The 11,799-nt window shown below is 46.0% G+C and overlaps 1 protein-coding gene across 1 annotated transcript in view; it reads right to left on the reverse strand.

The window, feature by feature from the left end:
* Positions 1 to 10,982, reverse strand: part of GTF2F2 (general transcription factor IIF subunit 2) — a 200,459-nt gene extending 189,477 nt beyond the window's left edge. Inside the window, exon 1 of the mRNA XM_042922713.1 lies at positions 10,879 to 10,982. The gene's annotated coding sequence lies outside the window, so the exon portion shown is untranslated. The remainder of the gene's footprint in view (positions 1 to 10,878) is intronic.
* Positions 10,983 to 11,799: the final 817 nt, after the last annotated feature.

Genomic DNA, 11,799 nt, shown 5'->3' on the forward strand with positions numbered 1-11,799 from the left:
TGGAGGCCAGAAGACCTCAAGGCGTTGGCACACCACCTGGAGGTTCTGGGGAGACTCCATTCCTTGCTTCTTCCTCCTTCCGATGACTGCCGGCTCCCTTGGCCTGTGCCACACCATCCCAACCTCTGCTTTCACTTTCACGCGGCCCTCTCCTCTTTTGTGGCTTTTAAGGACACAAGTCTTCGGATTTAGGCCCCACCTGGATGACACAGCATGATCTCACCTCAAGATACTTAAATCAATTATAGTGGCAAAGATTTTTTTTTTAAGTTTATCTTGTGAGAGACAGTGCAGGTGGGGGAGGGGTAGAGAGCGAAGGAGAATCCCCAAGCAGTCCCCACAAGGTCAGCACAGAGCCCCGTGTGGGGCTCGAACTCAGGAAACTGTGAGATCATGACCTGCCAAAATCAAGACTTTGATGCTTAACCCACTGAGCCACCTAGGTGCCCCTATCTTTCTCTTTTTCATGTTTATTTACTTTGGAGAGAGCAAGAGAGAGACAGAGCATGAGCATGAGCATGAGCAGGGGAGGGGCAGAGAGAGAGGAAGACAGAATCCTAAGCAGGCTTCAGGCTCTGAGCTCCGAGCTGTCAGCACAGAGCCTGATGAAGGAATCGAAGTCACGAGCAGTGAGATCTTGACCTGAGCCAAAATTGGGCGCTTAACCAACTAAGCCACCCAGGCGCCCCTGAACTTCCTAGCATGCAAAGACGGGGGAGGGGCAGAAAGAAGGAGACAGAGATTCCAAAGCTGGCTCCTTGCTGACAGCAAAGAGAGAGCCTGATGCAGGGCTCGAACTCACAAACTGTGAGATCATGACCTAAGCCGAAGTCAGAGGCTTAACTGACTGAACAACCCAGGCACCCGAGTCCCTTGTCTTTTCAAATAGGATAGCATTCATAGATTCTAGGGGTTAGGGTGTGAGCATATCTTTTTGGAGATTTACCATTTAACCCATTCAGAGGGTCTCTGGGAGAAACCAAACTTCTTCTTCTTTCTTCTTTTTAATGTTTTTATTTATTTTTGAGAAAGAGAGAGAGAGAGAGAGAGAGAGAGAGAGAGAGAGAATGAGCAGGGGAGGGGCACAGAGAGGGAGACACAGAATCTGAAATAGGCTCCAGGCTCTGAGTGGTCAGCACAGAGCCCGATGTGGGGCTCGAACTCACGAATCGTGAGACCATGACCTGAGCCAAAGTCAGACGTTCAACCGACTGAGCCACCCAGGTGCCCCTGGGAGAGAGCAAACTTCTTAACGGAAGGCCTTTGATAATGGTGTCCCCACCATCTTTCAAAGGTGGAATTAATTGCTTTCATTTCCACAAATGAAAGGTTTTCCAGGCCTCCATGCTTTTGTATATGCAGCTCCCCCTTTCAGTTTTAATCAAGTTGGATGGTGGAAGGAAATCAGTAGGGTGGAGCGGTGGTTGGAAATAGGTTTAGTGGATACGACAAACAGGCTCTCTGGCTCCAAATGTTTGTATTTCATCAATAAAAGCTTCTTTTGGACTATCCAGCTCTGTTCGGGAAGCCCCTTTACCATTCTGTCTGGCTTTATGTAAGTAGCAGTTAGGAGGTTTATTTGTGTGGAATGTAAAAATTTCCTCTCTGAAATTTGATTTCATGTTTACTCATGAGTAGCAGCTGCTTGCAAAAGTTGTTCACCTTTGAGTAAATTATAAATTTGCCTCTGAGCACATAAATATCCTAAAGGTTTATTTTGTTTTGTGTCTCAGGAGAAGGAAGTGGGACAGAATGAGCTGGATATTCATAAGGTTGCAGATAATTTGTTTTGAATGCTCTCCGTAGACTGAGGCACAGTGGCTAAGGAGGAGGAATGCTTGAATTTCAATGGGAATTGTCAACATGAAGTGAATAACAAAGGTGCCAGCCACAAGATCAATGCCTTCCCATCTTCCTTTTATTGTCTCATTGTGATTAAAGCCTAAAGTGGATTATGAAAATATACAAACAAACATCTTCCACCTTGGATTTATGCCTGGCGTGCTGTGAGGTTCCACAAGGCGGGATATGATTGCCTATGCATTATGCAGATTTTACTATAGTGGAGAGACTTTATAATACGCTGTTTCCATGTGGTAAAAATGTGAAGTCTGGCGACACAAAGACAGATGAAAGGGTACTGCTTGTTAAAGATCACAAGTAGACTAGGAAAAATTAAGAGGCAGGGAAGAAAATAAGCCATGGTGGCCCTGACACAGAGAAGGTATTGAATATCTGGTGCACAGTCAGAGGGAGAGGGCAAAGGAGTGAATGGGAAGCAGATGAAAAGAGAAGCCTAATATGTTGCTGTTTTCTAACAAGTTTTACGTTTGTTTAATCTCTAACACCCAACAGGGGGCTCAAGTTCACAACCCCAAGGTCAAGGGTCGCATGTTCTTTTAACTGAGCCAGCCACGTACTGCACAAATTCTTCACTTGTATAAAACACTGTATATCATTGCTGTCTGAACTAACCCCATAGCTTCTCCCAGGGATTCCCCGGATTCTTGTCCTCTGTGGTTTGGACATCACTGTTCACACTCCGTTCCCACTAGAGCAAGGGGAACAGCTTACTAGGCCTCTGAGAGGGAGGAGGCAGTGCAGAAAACATCCCTCACCAGCTTCCCATTCTCCGCCCCTGGAGAATGCTGGAACAAAAAGAACCCACACGTGCCAAGGTCTGGGCATGGACTGGGGCCAAAACCTCTGGGTAGGAGTAAACTGATCTTTGCTCTCCCTCAGTGCACAGAACCCCTGACGTGGCCCACACTGGCCTCTGGAGTCTGTTGGGCTGACGGATGCCCAGGGAATCCTTCTATGGCAAGGACGGGAAGTGTCCTGGCCCCGTGGGCCTCTGTCTCCACCTCATGGCCTGCTCTAGCCAGGTGAATAGAAGCAGAGAGGTTGGCCCTGCTGGTGTCAGGGCTCTGGCCAGAGACAGGGTGTCAGGACTGAGGTTTCAGAGAGTGTTTTGCTGCATAAAGGGTAAGGACTCAGACAGGCTTCAGTCTGGAGCCTCATCCTGCAATTTCACGTCTTTGAACGAAGGCAAATCATTTGCTGCCTCTGAATTGAATGTCTTTCTCCATAAGGTAAAGGTGATACTACCTAATAACCCAGAGTTATTGTGAAGACAAACAGGATGCCTGCCTGCCTTCCTTCTTTCACACACTCACTCAACCAATATTTTGGAGTGCAAGATTTGGGCAAAATTCTAAGATAACCTCCAATGACCCATACCCTTGTGTAATCTTTCCCTCTGAAGGTGGGCAGGATCTGTGACTATGATGAATGTTACTCCTGTGCTGAAGTTGTGTATTGTGGCAAAGTTGAAAGGATTTTGCAAATCTGTTGATTTTGAGTTAAGCAAAAAGGAAATTATCCTGGGTGGATCTGAATCAGATGAAAGCCCTGAAAGTGTCAGCAACAGTCTCTTGCTGGCTTGGAAGCAGGTCATTAGGAGTTCTAGAACTGCAAGGAAATGAATTCGGCCAACAACCATAGAAGGTCCGAAGAGAACCTGGAGCCTCAAATGAGACCCCATCTCATGGCGGTGCCACTGTGGTTGCAGCCTTGTGAAAGCCTCGGCAGAGGAGCCAGCTATGCCACGCCAAGACTCCTGATCCGTGGAAACTGTGAGATAATAAATGTGCATTATTTTAAGCTATTATATTCCAGGTAATATGTTATGCAGCATCATGCTGAGTGCTGGGGATGCAATGGTTCACAAGGCAAGCACAACCCTGCCCTGCTAGGAACACAAACAAGGAAATAAGACGACTAACTATTATCTGATGAACGAATAAAGGAGTAGTACGTTTGAGTTAAGTACTTTGAATTAAGTGCTCGAGTTAAGTGCTTCTGCCACTCCATCACGAGCAGGATTCTTCAACTGCAGGTCTGCTGCCATGATGCCTGCTGGGAAGGGGAAACAGAGAATGTGGGAAGGAGGAGGACATGAGTGGGGGAGGGGAAGGGGGGAATCCCTTCCAGGTAGGGAGGGAAGGGAAAACAAAAGTCCATTTGCTTCTAAGAGGAAAGGCAGAGGAAGAAGAAAGAGGGGATGATGTACCATGGGTTTGTCTTCCCTCACCTTCCTCCCCCAAGTTGGGAGAGGAGGGAGGTTTTAAATAACCAGAAAGTTTGGGGGGTGGGGTGCCTGGGTGGCTCAGTTGGCTAGGCAACCGGCTTCGGCTCAGGTCATGATTTCACAGTTTGTGGGTTCGAGCCCCGCGTCGGGCTCTGTACTGACAGCTTGGAGCCTGGAGCCTGCTTCGAATTCTGTGTCTCCCCCTCTCTGTGCCCCTCCCCTGCTCACGCTCTATGTCTCTCTGTCTCTCAATAATAAATAAACATTAAAAAAAAAAAGAAGAAGAAAATCTGGGGGGAGATTTTAGAGTAAGGGGACATTGCTCCTTTTTTCTATGGGTAAATACTGGGAAATTTTCAAGTGTCTTTAGAAGAATGCGAAATCCAGCCCCTACCCAGCTGAGGCAGGAAACTGTGGATCTAGGTGGAGGGAGGATCAGAGACAGCATCCCCATCCCTCCTCCCCCACTCCTCCTCAGCCCTGCTGTCTGTAATCTTATCCACAGCCAGCTCATTTGGTCCCACTTTCTTCTTCTGAGGCACAAGACAAAAGAAACCCTCAGGATATTTATGTGTTCAGAAGCGAACTTATGATTTACTCAATAAGTGAAGAACTTGTGAGCCGCTGCTAGTCATGAGTAAGCATGGAATCAGATTTCCGAGAATGTTTCACCCTTCACACAGTGGGAGAACAATGAAAGAGATGGTTTTAAGCCAGAAGAGACTAGGGTACTTTTAATTAGCAAGATCAAGTGTTATCCCTCAGGAGGGTGATGGTGGCTTGAACCCAAGAAGAGACCACCATTAGCAAATAAAGACAGCTTTCTTATTGTTGTTGTTCTTATTATTCTTGTAGCATCTGGATGTATCGAGAGTATAATTGGCCCCATTAAAAGCAACACCCTGGAGTGGAGATTTTTCGGGTTCAGTTTTGTTTCCCAGGGAGACATGTGGCAGTGTCTAGAGACATTTTTGGTTGTCATAACTTGAGGGGGGGTGCTACTGGCATCTAGCGGATAGAGGCCATCCCTGCAGCCAACCACCCTATGATGTTTAAAGACAGCCCCCGACAATAAAAACTATTCGGCCCAATTGTCAGTTGTGCTGCTGTTGAGAAATGTTTCCTTGGGGAAGCCAATGTTGCTAAAGGGAGGTGCACCAGCCCACATGAGGGTGAAAGGGAGGAGCAGGGAAGAAAGAGTGCGGCCTGAGTGAAGGCCTGTGGGGCACAGCCAGTGGGGGATCTGAACAGGGTGAAGCCTAGAGCAGGAGGTGGCTCAGAGACAGGGGGCAGCTGCAGAGGTGAGCCCGCTCAGGAAGAATCTTTAAGCCATGTACAGACTCTGGACTTCATTTCAAGGTCCTGAGGGGGAGAGATTGGAGGGTTTTAGGCAAGGCTGCGGCAGCAGAGTTTTGCCCCTTACAGCTTACAAAGGAATTGCAACTTCTCAGCGGATCTTCACAATAACTCAGTGAGGAGGGAAGGAGGGCTGTTATTATTTCTATTTGTAAAATACATCTGCATGTCTTGACTGTCTTCACTACGCAGGGGCCATAAGCTGCCCTCCTGCCTACGACGGGAGGAAATATGGGAACCAGGAAAGAGAAATAAGAGGTGCATTCCCGGCTTCACACGCAGAAGTGGCAAAACGGCATAGAGGGGTCTTAATTGCCCTAATTTGTCCGCCAACCACCAATGTGGTGGCTTTGCTCTGGTTATTTTCCCTTTGATGAACCTTGGCTACGCATCAGCTACTTAGAATCACACAATTAAATCAAGTTCTGCTTCGGCAACCGGCTGCACATAAATTGTGATATTAGTTGAAATAAGAATAAACTATAAGAAGAGTTCATACCTACAATGGGCAGTATTATCCCTATGGGAGCGTGATCAACCAGTCAAAAGTCAATGGGCTGTGAAACCTTACTGAAACCAGATGTTAGTTAAACACGGAAGTGTGGGAAGATGAGCAGCAGAGAGAGAACAGCTTGCCTTCATAAATGGATTAGGATGAAATACTGGCATTCAGAGAGAAGTACAGCACAGTTAGAAAGAACATCTCATTTGCAGTATGGCTCGTTCATATTGATGTGGAGAACAAAGATAAAAAGAATTAAACGTCCTTACAACTTACAGCCCTTTGACAAGTTCTGAGACAGGCAGAGTGATCTTCTGGGAACTCAACCGCCTTCATGTTAAGACTTTGCTAAAGCCAAAAGGCAAACTTAGCTTAAGATTAGCCCAACCTCCAGGATCGTGTAAATCTCCTTTAACATATAAAAATTCCTTTGGAAACTTCCTTTATATCTCTACTCCCCAAGATACAGTTGAGCAATCATCCCCCAAGTATATGGCTCCCTGATATACACCTGAAGGGTCTCTTGACTCAGGTTTTACTAGACAGTAGTAAGTGACCTTTTCCTAACAATAATAGCTAACCCCCTCAAGGTCCTGGAAACCTTACTTTCAAATTCCTCAGAGACTTACGCTATCCCTAACCCCCTCCCAACTTGGAAGTACATAACCAGCCACTCCTCACAACCCCAGTGCAGCTCTTTCTGTCCAAGGGTCGTGTCCCCGTGCTTTAATAAAACCACCCTTTTGCACCAAAGATGCCTCAAGAATTATTTCTTTACTGTTCACGCCAAACCCCAACATTTTCACATTAATATCACTCACTTTCAGAGCATCTCCTACTCATAGTCCATAAATCGGCTGCCTGGAATTCACAATACGCTGACTTCCTGGGGGATACAATGAACCTTCTCCATGGGATCTTTATTTATAATGTCCTCCAACCACGCTGAGGGTGAAGGTGCAGTGTTGTGCCTTCTGTTCTGCAGGTGGTGAGGAGGAGGATTCTGTGAATAAACTGCATATTTACTGGCCGAGGTCAGCGACTGCTTAACAAATTCTCTGGTTTATCCTGGAGATACTTGCAAATACATATACATTAAATTGAAAACCAGAATAAATTCAAGAAATAATTTCCATCAGCAACCATGATTGTTTTCAGTAGTTTAGCATTAGTAACAACGCTAAGGCTTCACCCTCTGCATTTATTTTTCTAAGCTGTAGATGACACATGACATCATGTGTTCTAGAACCTTCAGTGGCTCCCTCTGTTTTCAAGATAAAATTCAAAGGTCTGGCATACAAAGCTTTTCACAATCTAATACCACCTACTCTGCCCACTTTTATTCCCCCATTTGGGATCTTGATATGGAAGACATGTAACAGCCACAACAGGGGCCTGCCAGTCCATATGACTTATGCCCATGTTAATGCCTCCTTACTTCTAACAATGTTGTTTCTACCATTGAGACTGCTCTCCCTACACTCTACCTGGCAAATTTTTCTGGATCACTTTAAATAACAAATTGGATGGGGCTGTAGAAAAAATGACTCTGCTTGGAAACCCAGGTTTTGGGAGTCAGAGTGTCCTTGTCCTTTGACCTGTACGTGAATGTTAGTTTGATTCTAACATTGGTCATTTGCAAGTAGATACCTGCCCAGCTCACAAAGATTCCCCTCTTTTGGGAACTGCCACCTTGATCCACCTGTCTCAGGCGTAAAAGGGGGAAGCAAGCCTACATAAGAGAGTTTCTTTACAAATACGGTCGGGAGGCCATAAACTAAGAAGAATTTATGCCCACCCTCATCGGAGGAACCATAAATGTTGTGCCAGCTGCAAGCCCTCGGCCTGGACTTAACTCCTCCTCACCAGGACACCTGAATTGTTAGCATTCTTCACTCTGAAAGGAGCCAAGAGGATTCGACAAATTTCAATCCCTCGTTTGAATGTTAACTCAGTCAATCCCAGGTCACATATTTTCCGTCTGTGTTCTGCATAGAGGGCCTAAATGAGAACTGCACTTATGAACTTTTGCCTTTATAACCCTGCCCCTCTCTGTCCTCCTCAGAAAAAGAGTCAGGTTCCTACCTACATCTTTGTCTCCAGAGTTGCAATCCTAACCGCCTAACTAAAAGGCTATCTGATTCAGGGTGCCTGGGTGGCTCAGCTGGTTGAGCATTTGACCTTGGCTCAAGCCATGATCTCACGGCTCAGTTGGTGAGTTTGAGCTCACTGCTGTCAGCACAGAACCTGCTTCTTATCCTCTGGCCCTTCTCTCTCTGTGCCCCCTCCACTCAAGCTCTCTCTCTCTCAAAAACAAAATTTTTTTAAATGCCCGTTTGATTAAATTTTCAGTGAATTTTTTTCTTGGTGGACACAAGAATGGACCTCTGGCAGCTGTATTTGTATCACAGGATCCACAGATTTTAGAGCTAGTGTTTGACACCCTGTAAAATTCTCTTTTCTGGAAAATTTTAATTGGGACCCAGGAAGAATTAGGTCATACTCATTATGTGTCTGGAACTGCAACTTGTAAGTTTAACAACTGTGAGGCAGCCATTTTCACCGTGAACCTGCAGAGGTTGCAGAGGAATGAAGTCCACGGAGAGAGAAGCGTGTAACAAATCCACATGGAGAAGCAGAGGTGACAGATGGAGAAAGACACCTGGAGGCTTGGCTGACCTTAATTTCAGTTCCTTTCTTTTCTTTTTTTTAAAGTTTATTTACTTACTTTGAGCGGGGGGAAGAGGGACAGAGAAAGAGGGAGAGAGAGAATCCCAAGCAGACTCTGCACTGTCAGCACAGAGCCCGATGAGAGGCTCGAACTCACAAACCATAAGATTTGTGACCTGAGCCAAAGTCAAGAGTCGGACACTCAACCAACTGAGCCACTCAGGCGCCCCTGTTTCACTCAATTCTAATGCTCTGGTTGGTGCAATTATTTCTGCCTTTTGGGTTGAGGTGCGTGGGGCCGGTCTTTTGGCCTCCATGAGAGCCTTTAGGAATACGACAGCATATCTTGCCTTTCCTAGTCCATTATCCACAACACCGCTGCTGTCTAGAAGTCAGATTTCCTCTGCAGTGGACAGAGGTTCACTCTGGAGATCTTTGTAGCCAGAGTGAATCTGATCAAGTACTTCCTGATTGGGGGGTAGGGTGGCAGCTGTATCTGGGAGTATCTATCTGTCAGCATGGCCTGAGATTGTAACCTTTTGTTTTGGGATAGTTCCTAGGTTAAAAAAAAAAACCCTGGAAACATGGTCCAAACAGGCACAGGCTGACTTCTAGGGGATTTTTTGTTTGTTTGTTCCGCTTCTTTTATCAAGAGGCACGTGGCTGCCACAGCTCCTCTTGGCCACCATGTCCAATGGTTCAGAAAAAGAAGCTACCATTCTCTTTAAGGGCCCCAGCATTTGGGTTAAAACCCCTACAGCTATTCCTTGCCTTTCATGTACAGACAAATCAAACAGCTTGTCAAAATCAGGGAATGCTAAGGCTGGAGCTTCATAAATAGGGCTTTACTTGCCTAGCTTCAGTTTGCAGGGCTTCAGGAAAAAAGGGGGGGGGGGACAGTTTTAGTCCAAGTCTTGACTTGATTCCAAGTCAAGAGAATGAAAGAAAACTGGAAACCTTAGTTTGGAGAGCCATAGTCAGATATTCAAGGAAACCAGAATTCAGGATCCAGGTTTATAGGCAAACAAAAAACACTAAGACAATCAGAATTAAATCTAACATCCACAAAGATATATTATTGGAACATAATTTTTCTCTAAAATCACCCTCATTTCCATCAAAGATAGCCAAAACGAGTATTAATGTGTTTGGAAAACAAGTCCAGTTTTAACAAACTTGGCCCAATAATTTTTTAAATTTTATTTATTCATTTTCAGAGAGAGCGTGCATGCACATGAGCGGGGAAGGGGCAGATAGAGGGAATGAGAGAGAATCCCAAGCAGCCTCTGCACTGCCAGCACAGAGCCAGATGCGGAACTTGAACTGTGAGATCATGACCTGAGCCAAAATCAAGAGTCTGCCGCTTAACCACTTAAATGCTTCACGGATTAAGCCACCCAGGCGCCCCCAGGGTGGATTTAAACAGGGAACAACAACAAACAGAACAACAACAAACAAACCAAACAACCAAGTGGGAGAGTGATTTCTTCAATCTCCCAGATCCTAGATCAGTCTGTTAGATCACTCCCATTTCGCCAGGCTGGAGCATCCAACCCTCCGAATGGCTGGGTCATGTGATCCTTTGTCACTTGGGGATGTCTAGACTCAACACTGGACCCTAATCAGTGTTCAATCTCCCAGAGTGTTTACCAGAAAGGCCCTGTTTACCCAGTGTATTCTGTTATGCTGTCTTGCCCAGACTTTGTGAGAGAGCTTTAGTTTTACTTCTAAGATCTCTGCCACGGACCTGGCATAATTTATCCCAACAGAAATGCTTCGGGTAAATATAATCAGAGTTTCAAATGAGATCTGGATTTCAAATGAGGACAGAATGGCACGCCAGTGGTCACAAGCACCAAAAAAGGGTGAATCTCCTCCAAGGAATCTGCCCCTGGTCCTGACAGCTTGAACCGTTTAGCCCAAGCAAGCTTCCGCTGCCTGCTGCTCCGTCCGTCGGAACCCAGGGAACTGGAGGGCAGAACCTCAGGACAGCTGTCCCATCTGGGTCACCAAATTTGTAACCGAACCAACAGGCGTTTACGCCTTGGTGAGTCACAGAAACTGCACCAAGTGAGTTGTCGCACAAGGAAAACCTTATTTGGAAGCTTGGACTCATTTGCTGCAAATAAAGTTTCCCTTAAGGGACAACTGACATGGTGCAGTTTCTATGACTCACCAAGGAGCCAACACGCGTTGGTTTGGTTACAGTTGTGACTACTTTTCTCTTTCATCTTCAACCCTTCGACCTCCAATTGCTTACCTCCAAGCCACAGCTGAATAGCAGGCCATTGTGTGATTACTGCACAAGTGATTTATCTCTTTTCCTATGGATAGAGGCGTAAGTTGCTTCCTTTTTTTTCTTTCTTGTTTCAATATTTCACAAAAAAACCACAAAGAATATTATATATATCTACAACTGCATATAAGTAACGATCCTTAGGGTGTATTTCTTGGGAGTGGAATTGCGGAGCTGGAAGTTACCCACTACACATGTTCAACTTTACAAGACAATATGAAATCGTTTTCTAAAGTCATTGTGTTAGAGTAGGCAGTTAGTCAGGTTCTAACACGATACCTGGAGGCCAGCACGAGGAAGTCATGGCCAGCTATCGGGAAGGTCAGAGGCGGGTCCTGACAGCTCTCCCCAAGAAGCCGGATCTACCCAGGCAGAACTAAGATGGCAGGTGCCACGACAAGCAACCTCTGACCAAATTAGGAGGAAAAAGCTTGAAACGCTGCTTGCCGCCCAAGTAATATGTATTCCGCCCGCTAGTTAACAACTGTCAATAAAAGATAGAAACATCCCCACCTTGCGTGCAGCTCGCTCATGCTCTTCCGCCCGCTTGCGCGCCTGCGCACCTGCGCATGCTCGCTAGGTCTCCCTCGGTCCTTCCCGCTCCCCGCCTCCCTCTCTAGTTCGCCGGCTCTCATATCTCGAGAGTGTGCTTTTTTGCTTTAATGAACTTGCCTGCTTGTGTCACTCATGTGCTGTGCTGCGTGTTTGTCCTTGAATCGGTTCCCTTGACCAAAAATCGTCCGCGAGTCCTTTGGCTCTGTCTGGCTAGAGGCCCCAGGGCCCAGGATCTCCCCAGTTCACCTGACAACAATTGTACAAGTTTATATGCGCACTGTCATTAATAGCCAAAAAATAACTAATATTTACAAAGCATTATGATATGCC

The sequence above is a fragment of the Panthera leo genome, chromosome A1, assembly GCF_018350215.1.
Source record: "Panthera leo isolate Ple1 chromosome A1, P.leo_Ple1_pat1.1, whole genome shotgun sequence".
In the NCBI taxonomy this organism is placed as follows: domain Eukaryota; kingdom Metazoa; phylum Chordata; class Mammalia; order Carnivora; family Felidae; genus Panthera; species Panthera leo.